The 12835-nt window shown below is 41.0% G+C and overlaps 1 pseudogene; it reads left to right on the top strand.

Annotated features, from left to right (window-relative positions):
- Positions 1-751: 751 nt before the first annotated feature.
- LOC118661503 lies at positions 752-11048 on the top strand (annotated as a pseudogene).
- Positions 11049-12835: the final 1787 nt, after the last annotated feature.

The following is a 12835-nucleotide window of genomic DNA, read 5'->3' as shown; positions in this document are numbered from 1 at the left end:
TTGAGTGTCGACCTATGAACCATAGGAGGTTTCGGTTCAATTCCTGGTCAGGGCACATTCCAAGGTTGTGAACTCGATCCCCAGTGGGGTTTGTGCAGGAGGCAGCCAATCAATGATTCTCTTTCATCACTGAGGTTTCTATCTCTCTCTCCCTTCCTCTCTGAAATCAATAAAAAGTACTCCGGAGCATTTTTTTTTTTTTTTTAAAAAAGAAAGGGTATAGCAAGGTTGAGATGGAAAACTCATTTAAATAATTAAGTAATCTGGATTAAAAAAATACTCAGTACTGAATCATAATAAGCTGGAATATCAAAATCACATAAAGAAAATGTTCCCTAATTAGGCTATTTAGAGAAGAACCTAAATGGATTAGTAAAACATCTGGAGGGAGAGTATGTGTGTGGACAGCATGTATTTTGAGCAGAACCCAATTAAAATGACTGCGTGTCCCCCATAGTGGAAGTCTGTAAAGATTTGACCAAAGGGCAAATAAGTATGATTAATGATTTTTCTTATGTAAGTTAATATTTAAAAATGGATTTTAAACAATGTAATTGCTTAAAATATAGTTTTACTTGCTACATTACTTGAACTATAAATTTACTTTTTCTGTCATTCCTTATTTTTCCCAGATGAAAGTGGAGTGGGGGGATGGGTGAAAAAGATGAAGGGAATAATAAGTTACAAAATAGACCCAGGGATGTAAAGTACAGCAGAGACAATGTGGTCAATAATATTGTAATAACCACATATGGCGCCAGGTAGGTACTAGAATTATCAAGGGGATCACTTCATAAATTATATAATTGTCTAACCATTATGCTGTACACTTGAAACTAATATAAAATTAAAAAATAATTTTGAAGTTAATTACACATTTTGTACTGATTAACAATAATTCAAATTAGCTGGGTTTGATATTAGGAGCTTTTATTTTATCAACAATTCATTGGTCCATGTGGTTTTTGGGGTCACTGAAACGACCAGATTCTGAAAGGAAAACAAGAGAAAGACATTGGCATTGTGCTAGGCATGCCCTCAGTCCTTCCCTACTGACCTTATTTACTCCTCCCAAACCACAAAGTAGATCATTTTTATCTTCTTTTTTCACTTTCATCCATATATATATTGATTTCAGGGAGGAAGGGAGACAGAGAGATAGAAACATCAATGATAAGAGAGAATCATTGATCAATTATCTCCTGCACGCCCCTCACTGGGGATCAAGCCCACAACCCAGGCATGTGCCCTGACTGGAATCAAACCATGACCTTCTGGTTCATAAGTTGGCACTCAACCACTGAGCCACACCAGCTGTGCATTTTTATCTTCTTTTAATCAGCAGAGCTCAGAGAGACTAAACAATCTGGGTAAGGTCAGCCAGTTAGGAATAAGTACAACCGGGGGGTGGGGGGTAGGGTGGGGGGGGGAATCTGATGGTGCACATCACAGTAATAGTTGGTGTAATTATTAAAAGCCCATTCACTCGTGGCAGTAAAAAACAGTCAGGGTGCAGAGTTCCAGGACTCCCCAGACAGAAACTACACTAGCATAGGCCAGTGTTCTGAAACAGAAGCAAATTCCTTTCTCTTTTTTAAAAATTTAATTTATTGGGGTGATATTGGTTAATAAAATTATATAGGTTTTAGGTGTACAATTCTATAACCACAATTTTCAATGTACCCAACTCTCTTTTGAAAGCTACAGATTTGCATCTTAACATAATTAGGGGGAAATAAAAGCATTTGTTTGGTAACATTTTAACTGATTTTCCAATGACCTTTGAAACGACAGGTTAAAAAATAACTAAAAATTATCACCTGCTTGAAATATTAAAAATTACGCCACTGGGATAACCTGGGATTGTAAATTCAGTGTGTCTTCTTTTTTAATAGCTATAACTCCACCACTAATTTTTAAAAAAGAGAAAAATGCTTTTGAATGAGAAAAAGAACTCTAAGAAGGAGTGTTTTCATCTTTCCTGCTGAGTTTTTGCTCCCTTCTATATATCTCAGCAGAGACATAATCAAGGAATCTGGTACCCCTCTCGTTTCCAACGTTCTTCTGAATGAACCCTTAGGTTTCTGTGGGGCACAAGGAAAGCCATTCAATTCAAAGGGGCAGAGCACAAACAAATAAAACAGAAATACAATGCCTTTTGCAATAAATAAAGATACCAGCAGGGGGCAACCTTAGAGCCTAACTGGAGTAACAGAAACATATTCAAGAGGATTTGTTGCAGCTGTTTCTTAAGTGAGTCTTGTCTTTGTGCTGGTAATGGCTTCCAAATCTAGTCAAACCAACCAATCCAGCCATTTTCTGTTCAACATTCTACTTTCACAAACTGGCCACCAACATTGGGCGTGGAAGCAAAAGTTATTTCCTACATAAAATCCTGAAGCTACGGTCTCTGGAATCAAAGTGGCCTGGGAAGTGATATGTGATATTTCATCCTCACCAGTGCCTGAGACATGGAGTCAGAGAAGGATCTGAGATTTCCTTGCTACAAACTCTGTGTGTTTTTTAAATTTTTATTAACTGTATTGGGGTGACATGGATTAATAGGGTCATATAGGTTTCAAGTGTACCTTTCTATGATACAAGATCTGTGCATTGTGCTGTGTGTCTACCACCCAATACAACCTCTGTTAGATACTGTCTTCTTCTACTTTGCATTTTATTATTAGACTCCTAAGAATTACTACTCTCTAAAACTTTCAAAAAGTGCAACAGACCTGACAGGGTGAAATTATGATTTTTTTAATAAAGTATGCATTTATTTAATTTATCACCCTCCAGGGGAAGCTTTCCAAAGAATGTTCCCTGTAACTGCCAGTGCGTCTGATCCGTGTGAGCAACAATCTTGGTTGCTTAACCTCACTGGAAACCGCATTGTCCCAGCTTAAGCACTTCACACTGCAACAGGAACCAGAGCAGTGGTAACATTGCGGGCTCCGCCAGTAAAGATGGTGCTTGCCCGACTCATTGCCCTGGAAGCTGGACTCAGGAACCCAACCCACATTAAGTACCTGCAGTAATGACAGGCATCATGGCAGGAAATTTCCTCAAATCATACTTTGTGATGGGCATTATAATCCACCTAGGCAGGTGAGGAAAGCGGAGGCCCTGGCACCCTAGGAAACTTGTCTAGGGTCACATGACTTGAAAGGGTGGAGATTTGAATTTGCTCAACTACAAAGCCCATGTTCTTCGCACCAGGAGTTCCCCCTTTCCCTACGCCCAATCAGCACTAAGAGGAGCCTACATGTTCTTGAGAATCAAATCCTGGCTTATGGTTCCCACTCCAGAGAACAACCTGAGATAGCCAGAACACTTGGAAAGCATCGTGGTCTTACTATTTGAATGTTTCTGGTCAGTTAGAAAAGCCCGTTTGCTCGAATGGCTGGCTGCACTTTCAATGAGAAGTTCCAGGAGACCTTTGTATCAGATACTGTGCTAGACTCTGGGTGACAAAGTTGAATCCCTGCTCACAAGTTGCCCCAGGCTGAGCAGATGTGCAGGTCAACATGTCAGTACCCTTCAAAGCCTTCAGCACTAGAGATTGTATCACTAATGCTTACAGATTGTCATTGCTCTAACATGTACTAATGCGTGCAATCTTCACAAGGTGAGGTAGGTATTATCATTCCCATCTTAAAGATGATAAATCTAAGGTACTAAGAAGTCCAATCATTTGTCAAAGGTCACACACTTGTAAGTAGCAAAGAATTTGGTCCTGGTTGACAGCAGAGCCCCATCCTTGACTGACAGGCCATGATGTCTTGCCAAGGCTGGAGGAAGAGGAGTTGCTGGAGAAGGTCAGGAAGCTTCAGAGAAGAAATGGTCAGTGATTGAGTGTGTGAGATTTCTCCTGGAGTTGTTGATTGCTTTTCATTTAGTCAGCCATTCTTAAGGTTTATCATACTGAACAGAAGTTTTCACTTTTCAATAATAACAACATAGAGAAACCAAGATGGCGGCATAGGTAAACAATGGAAATTGCTGCCTCACACAACCACTTCAAAAAATACAACTAAAAGACAAAACTGACATCATCCAGAACCACAGGAAGGCTGGATGAGTGGAAATTCTACAACTAGAAGGAAAGAGAAAAGCACACTGAGACTCAGAGGAGGTGCGGAAGTAAAGTGCAGAGGTACGGAGGCACACGTGGAAAGGGCTGGCAACTGAGGATGCGGTTGTCTTTTTCAATCAGGAGGGAGTCTCAAGCTCCTGGCTGCTCTGAACTCCAGTTCCGGATGAGTCTCTGGGGACCCAGACTCATATGGGGAGAAACTGGACTGTCTGGCATTGGTCGGAACTTGAGGGTGGCTTTCTCTCAGATGTGCTTGCAGTGATTACCAGGACACTGAGACGCGGGGCCTCTTAGGGTAGGACTGAGGATCAGCCATAGCTATTTGCTCCGCCCTGTTGATTTCCTGAGACCCCGCCCCACCCAAGCTGTGTGCAGAGGCTTTTACATATGAAAGGCCTGGCCCCTTGCAATCTGAAAATTACCTAAGAAACTGCAGATGGGCCAGAGAGACCCAGAACTTCCAAAAGAAGGCCCAAGGCCCCACAGCAGCTTGCATTGCTTCACAGCTGGGCCTCATCTGGGCACCTCCAAACCCCAAACAAGGAAGAGGAATCTGCAGGTCTCTCCATAGATCCTGCCGGGTAGCCTCAGGCAGAGGCTAAATTAGCACCTCCTTAGAGATCCAAGAGCCAGTGTACCCAGTGGTCAGAGTGGGACCATGCAGATTACAACTTCTCAGATCCACAAGGGACACACTCAGGGGACAGACTCAGTGAGCACCAAAGCCCCACTAAAGCAAGTCTTGCCCCAGAAGGGTGTCTCCAGCACAGAAGTTTTCCCACTGTAGACACAGCTGATTCTCACAGCCAATTGGCCTGGAGGTCAATTCCTCCCAGTGATACCTACAACAATCAAGGCTTAACTACAACAAGACTGTGCACAAAGCCCACAAAGGGGTGCACCAAGAGTGTCCACCTCAGGTAATTGCGGAGGCTGAGCCACTGGGCCCTGTAGAACACCTAGCACAGAAAGCAACTCTTTCAACACAAGGAAGCATAAAAAATGCAGAGACAAAGAAACAGGTCACAAATGACAGAAATGGAGGAAAGCAAATTACTGAATATAGAGTTCAAAACCACACTCATAAGGTTTTTCAAGAATTTTCTAGAAACCACTGATAAATTTAGTGAGACCCTCAAGAAATCTAGTGAGACCCTCGAGGATATGAAAAAGGACCAACTAGAAATTAAGCATACACTGACTGAAATAAAGACTATTATCCAGAGTTCCAACAGCAGACTAGAGGATCCCAAGAATCAAGTCAAAGATTTGAAATATGAAGAAGCAAAAAACACCCAACCGGAAAAACAAAAGAAAAAAGAATCCAAAAATATGAAGATAGTGTAAGGAGCCTCTGGGACAACTTCAAGCGTACCAACATCAGAATTATGGGGGTGCCAGAAGAAGAGAGAGAGCAATATATTGAAAACTTATTTGAAGAAATAATGACAGAAAACTTCCCCTACCTGGTAAAAGAAATAGACTTACAAGTCCAGGAAGCGCAGAGAACCCCAAACAAAAGGAATCCAAAGAGGACCACACCAAGACACAGCATAATTAAAATGCCAAGAGCAAAAGACAAAGAATCTTAAAAGCAGCAAGAGAAAAAATGTCAGTTACCTACAAGGGAGTACCCATATGACTGTCAGCTTATTTCTCAACAGAAACTATGCAGGCCAGAAGGGAGTGGCAAGAAATATTCAAAGTGATGAATACCAAGAACCTACAACCAAGATTACTTTATCCAACAAAGCTATCATTCAGAATTGAAGGTCAGATAAAGAGCTTCACAGATAAGAAAAAGCTAAAGGAGTTCATCACCACCAAACCAGTATTATATGAAATGCTGAAAGGTATCCTTTAAGAAGAGGAAGAAGAAGAAAAAGGTAAAGATGCAAATTATGAACAACAAATACACTTCTATCAACAAGTGAATCTAAAAATCAAGTGAATAAATAATCTGATGAATAGAATAAACTGGTGAATATAATAGAATCAGGGACATAGAAAGGGAGTGGACTGACTATTCTTGGGGGAGAAAGGGGTGTGGGGCGTGCGGGAAGAGACTGGACAAAAATCGTACACCTATGGATGAGGATGGGGTGGGGTGGGCTAAGGGCAGAGGGTGGGGTGGGAACCGGGTGGAGGGGAGCTATGGGGGGGAAAAATAGGAACAACTGTAATAATCTGAACAATAGAGATTTAATTTTACAAAAATAGCAACATAAAATGGGGGGGGGATTAAATAGCAATTAAAAAATACTTCTAAGTGTTGTGTTTCAATTTCATCTATGACATGATATTATCTAGATGTCTATGTAACACTTCCAAACATAGGTATTAAAAGCAAATCAAATCACCTGGATGAATGACAGTTCAGATTAATTGAGGCTTCTTATGCTAAATCAATGTTCTCTTTGGGTTTTATATTTTGAAAAGGCAAGGGGCCTATCTGCTATATAAATCTTTTCTTCCCTAAGGCTATTTTATTCACCATTTTAAAATAATCATTAACATGAATTTCCAATCCATCTACATGGTAATAAGCTCTTCATTAAGGGCATGGTTTTTACCTAGCAATTATGTCCATTGGAAACTTTCTTTCCTTTCTAAATCCCACCAAATTTGTCTTCTGCCCCAAATTTCTGCCTTAGGATAAATTTCTTGATTTTTATTTTTTTTTTGGGTGAAAGACTAAATGAGAGAGTGGCTAACTTACCTAAGCAATTCTTAAGAGGATTTTCACCAGTGACCCCCACTTTTTCAGCTGAGATGAAACTTCATCCCTTACTACAGTGCTTTTAAGTAATCAGTAATATTCTTTTCCATCAAGAAACCCAAAAGAAAAGACTCAAGTTTCTGTGCTTTGTGTGTTTTGACCCATAATGTATTTTTTTTTCTTTTTTTTAGCTCTCATATATGTCTGCTATCTTTTACTTTTTTTATTATTTTTTTAAATTTTGTTTTATTGCTTAAAGTATTACAAAGAGTAGTACATATGTCCCCTTTCCTCCCCGCCCCCCTTGACATTCCCCTGGCCTCCCCTACCCCCAGTGTCTTGTGTCCATTGGTTATGCTTATATACATGCATACAAGTCCTTCAGTTGATCTCTTTTCGCTGTCACAATAATTTCCCCCCTCTTAAAGACTGAAGGACAAAAAGAACATGGGGAAGAGAATGCAAGTTTTATAAAAAGAAGTCAGTTGTATTGATGACTAGTCTTTTTTACTTATTGTTTTTGGTTTTTTGTGGGATGGCTTTTTTTTTTTTTTTTCAAAAGTTGAACCATCCATGAATTGTTGGGGAACTTTGCCAAGCCATTCCTGAGTTTTTCCCATAGTAATTCTCTGCTTCTCAGGGTTTTTCTCAATAATGAGACCTTCAGAGCTATTTTTGTACCTTATTTAACTTGACCATATAAAAATATAAGCCTCAGTGTAGATTTCAGTCTTGTTAGGCTAATGTCAGCACTTCTTACAATCTCAAATATGAGCAAATGGGCTGTAATAATTTTAATGTAGAAAATAGAAACTCTTTGCTACAACAAAAATAAGGAGGGTGCAAAACAACCTTCCTTTAATCTTTCACTTGTATAAAAACATAGTCTAGGGCAGTGATGGCGAACCTTTTGAGCTCGGTGTGTCAGCATTTTGAAAAACCCTAACTTAACTCTGGTGCCGTGTCACATATAGAAATTTTTTGATATTTGCAACCATAGTAAAACAAAGATTTATATTTTTGATATTTATTTTATATATTTAAATGCCATTTAACAAAGAAAAATCAACCAAAAAAATGAGTTTGCGTGTCATAGGTTCGCCATCACTGGTCTAGGACTTTGTTGCTTATTATCAGTAACCTAAAATAAAGTCATCTCTAGTTATGAGTACAAATCATAGAGAATAGTAAAAAATTGGAGAGGAAAAGTTTACTGAAAAAGCCTGTGGAAAATTCCCTGAAGATTTTCCCTCTTTATTTATAAGCTATAGGCCTTGTGTACAAATTCTTGCATGGGTGTGGTCCTTCGGCCTGGCCGGTGATCGGGGCATCTTGCCCATTCCCGATGTGGGGGAGGGAAGGGACTGTGGGAGGTTCACTGGCAGGCCTCAATTGGGGCAGATTGGGGCCAGCCAGGGGGAGGGACTGTGGGAGGTTGGCTGTGGGAGTGCATTGACTAGCAGGAGGCAGCTCCTGCATTGAGTGTCTGCCCCCTTGTGGTTAGTGCACCTCATAGCAACAGTCATTTAGGCTTTTATATATATAGATATATATAGATAGTAAGGCTGTTTTTAACTTTTGGCCAGGTCATAGGATTTAATTCTCAGAAGTCCACTAATCAGGCTTCAACATTACCTGGGAACTTGTTAGAAATGTAAATTCTCAGGCACCATCCAGACCTATTCAATCTGAATGCCCGTATTTTAGCAAACCCGCTAGGTGACTCTGATATGCGCCTGGTCACCCAGATGGCATTTCAATGGTCTGCACATTGGCCTTCTGAGATGAATAAAGGTGAAGATGGTCAGGTTCTACCAGCATTGAAACATCCTTTTTAACTATGGCTCTGACTTTCAGGAAGGGTGCCCACAGGCAAAGTGCCTGAACAGGCCCAGATTGCCCTGGAAATGCTGGTAGGTGAGAAAGGTGAATATGTGCATTATAGTCTCTTTTCCCAGCCTCAGTAGCTCTTGCAGATCAAATTACAATGGAAAATGTAAGAATTATTATTCATTTTTTCAATTTAATCTGCTGAAGACTGATAAAGAAGTAGTAAGGTCTCCTATAACTGTAGTATTTCTTTTGATTTCTCCTTGTGTATCTGGTAGTTTTGTTTCATGTGTTTTGATGCTATTAGTCAGTGCATAAAAGTTTATGATGGTTGTATCTTGAATATGAAGTATTCTGATTATTTATAATATAATGCTTCTTGCTCTGAGAACAACAACAAAAAAATAATGTATGAAGCAGGTAAGACTAATAATTGCTTTTTTTTACACCTGGAGGAATGAATCCAATCTGTCATCTTCACAATTTGTTTTCTTGAACTTCAGTTTCTCATTGCTTTCATGCTATTGTCAGAAATTTATGTGAAGTTTCCGATTGGACCCATTTTGGCTTGGGCCAACCAACATGTCCTAGGATTAATACATGTCTCCTGGACAATGTACATGTCAGAAACCCATGGTGCATTTCACTTCCATGTGCTTGTGTCCTCACACTTTCTCCATTTAATGTTACAGATAATAAAACACATCTTTCCACTTTGGACATACTCTTACCTGCTGCTGCTGCTCTTGTTTGGCCAAGGAGTGACAGCCATGTAGGTTGTGGAGTTCTTCTATGGGATAGTCACTGCCACCGAGGTGGTCTACTTTGCCTACTTATACAGCGTGGTCAGCCCAGAGCACTACCAGAAGGTGCAGGGGCGTGAGTCACGCTGGTGGCCTACATGGCCCAACTCTTGATGTCGCTGGCCAAAAAATGAGACTTTTACCTCAGCATCATATCCTTGGCCTCTTTCTCTGTGGCTTTCCTTTTCTCACTTTTTTCTATCAATGCCCAAGAAAAGCATATTTTTTTCATGCAAAACCCAGCAAAGAAGCTCTTTCAAAGACACCAGGACAAGATACATCTTAGAGGAGCTCAGAAGGATCGCGAGCCAGGCTGCCAAAAGCTGGTCACCATTTCAGGGAAACGGGGTGACGTCCAGTGGAGCGGCCCAGAGCCAGAGAATGTCGCTCTGGGAGTTTCTGTGCAGTGCCCCAAGATTTGAAGGAGTGCTACTCCTCGACGCATCTTTTATGCTAGTTTCTGTGGTGGGCTCTTCCACAGCAGGTTTTAATCAGGTTCTGAGCAATGTTCAAGTCCTGTGGGAGAACAGAACAGAGAGCAGATCAGCTTGTAAAGATAAGTTCCGTTCTGTGAACATTCTGTTTACACACACACACACACACACACACACACACACACACGTACTGGTTGACATATGAAATATGTTTCTTTCTCAGGCTATGTTCCAAGAAGTTTGAAAACTACTCTAGGAGTTACTTTCTTATGTCAAGGGTTCCCAATCAAGGCAACTTAAATATTTGCATCTTTTCTTAATCATAGCTGTGGGGACTTGCATAAGCTTGTTGCCTACGAATTAATACTATTTTCCACACCCAGCTTCCCCATTCCCTACCATAACCAGATATCTGCTAGAATAACCAGTTAATCCAGACTGGAGTCTTACAACCTTCAATCCTATCTCCTCTCCACAACTAAGTTGTTCTTATTTATTTATTTATTTATTTATTTATTTATTTATTTATTTATTTTTAAATGATAGACATATACTTCATTTTTTTTTTGACACATACTTCTTTTTTAAAATATATTTTTATTGATTTCAGAGAGGAAAAATAAAATATATTTTTATTGATTTCATTTTTTTTTTGACACATACTTCTTTTTTAAAATATATTTTTATTGATTTCAGAGAGGGAGAGATAGAAACATCAATGATGACAGAGAATCATTGATCGGCTGCAAGCCCCCCACTGGGGACCCAGCCTATAACCTGGGCACATGCCCCTGACCAGAATCGAACCTGGGACCCTTCAGTTCGCAGGCCAACGCTCTATCCATTGAACCAAACCAGCCAGGGCTAAGTTGTTCTTTTTTAGACTGTATAATTTTTTCCTCTGGCCTCTCATGCATATTATATTTTCATTCAATTGCCATTAAAAGCCCTTAACACATAGTAAGCCTTGGTTTTAGTGACAATGGCAGCTGACAACAAAGAGTAGTATGGAAAGGGGACAGGCAAGGTGTGACAAGGTGGGAGGGGCAGGGAAGAGGACCCATGTGTCCCTGAGTATTTAGTGCTTTTCCCTGAGTTGGCTGGTAATTGTCTGCTTCGTCCTTATTTACCTATAGCTGGATTCTGATATTGCATTTTTCCAATAGGAAAAAGGCAGGGAGACTGAGTGACCTTGAGGAGGTCTGGATTCACCCTTCAGCAACCCCTGGCTTTCTGCCTTGGCAAAACTTCCTTCCCTGCTGAGAAGCTACAATAGTTGGGGAGTTTTAGATACTTGTCCGTGCACTCTTCCTTTTCTCCAGAACATATTTTTGACATTTGAAACACTTTGCAAAGGTAGTGAGGTACGAAAGGGGAGGGGAGGTGGGCTGATGCGAGAGTTAATGCTCCGTAGTGAGAAGGGTGGAGCCCAGAGCCCTCTTTGAAGTGAGCCCAACAATTCACTTGGATTTTCCTGACATAATGCAGCTTCTACATCAAATAAGACTTTGAAGATTACTATTTCTGAAGTTGGGGTGTTCCACACCCACATATTTATTCAACATTTCAGGTCCATTGTTGAGTGAGTATTATTCTCATGTGCTTCCTGAAAATTCCAATTTGACTCCAAGAAACCTGTTCTAGGATTTGATTCACCTTAAAGTCGCTTCCTCTATATGAACTTGCTTCTGGGGAAAAGAGAAAAGTCCTCTTCTCTTTAGATAATGTACCCATTATGTAGGGCATGTGTAGAAAAAGTAAAATTTTCATAAAGTTTGTTCTTTAAAAGCTCTTTTATCACACAGTCCTTTGTTTCCTTGTGATAACAAGGTCCCTAATTAGTGTCAAATTTTTAGGCAAAACCAAGTGAACTAGGATTGGCCTAAGGCCTCACGTAAATGAAACCACATCATTAAGAAAAAAAGGTGAGGGTAGTAAGAAACCTGACAATTAACTACCTAGTTCACAGCACATTATAGGAACACCTGATAAGTGCATCCAAAGAGTCCACATTATAGCCCTAGCCGGTTTGACTCCGTGGATAGAGCATTAGCTGGTGGACTGAAGGGTCCCAGGGTCAATTCCAGTCAAGGGCACATACCTTGGTTGCAGGCTTGATCCTTGGCCCTGGTCAGGGTGCTTGCCAGAAGCTACAAATCAATGTGTCTCTTTCACATCGATGTTTCTCTCTTTCTGTCTCTCCCCCTCCCTTCCACTCTCTCTAAAAATTAATGGAAAAATATCCTTGGGTGAGGATTAAAAAAACCAAGAGTGCTCTGCATGTTCCAAAAATGGGGCGGGCCCACAGCCTTGAGCACTGGTGCAGACATGGCTGTTGGAACTCCAGAGGCAGAAAAATGGTCCTTCTCCTGAGGCACACTGACAGGAATATTTGTGGACCACTCTTCTCCCTGAGGCCCTGGCTTCCTCCTGTAAGACAGTGGCACCCAATGACCCCTATGGTTATTGGTAACTGGACTGTGGGCCTTGTAAATTCCGACCCCCAGATAGCATGTGACCTGGGAGTTGGAGGCCCTGAATTCAAATCCCATCTCTGGCTGTGACTCAGGTTCATGCTGCCTGGATCTCAGGCTCCCCAAGGTTCAAAGCTGGCGTGGAGACAGGTCACCTGTCTATCCCTTCCTGCTGGAACATTCTAGGTATCTAAGCTTGCTTTTTGCTCCCCTGCTTGTGCTATTCACACTATCATTATTTCTTGTGGCTCCCGGATTCCAAATGTGTTGCTTGCACGCAATGCGGGGGCACTGGGGTGGAGACTATAGTTGCCAGCACAAAAGGTGGTACACACACACACACACGCACACACACACACACACTGCTCAAATACCCTTCCTCTACCTCTGCCCTGTGCTCGTGCATTTTTTTTCTGCCTCGCTTGGCTCTTCTCTCTTTTCTACAGGTCACTATACCCAGCTTGCCCCCCAACCCTGAG

Source organism: Myotis myotis, unplaced genomic scaffold, assembly GCF_014108235.1.
Source record: "Myotis myotis isolate mMyoMyo1 unplaced genomic scaffold, mMyoMyo1.p scaffold_m19_p_8, whole genome shotgun sequence".
Lineage (NCBI taxonomy): Eukaryota > Metazoa > Chordata > Mammalia > Chiroptera > Vespertilionidae > Myotis > Myotis myotis.
Note: the sequence above shows the minus strand (reverse complement) of the source record. Positions and strands in the feature narration are given on the sequence as shown.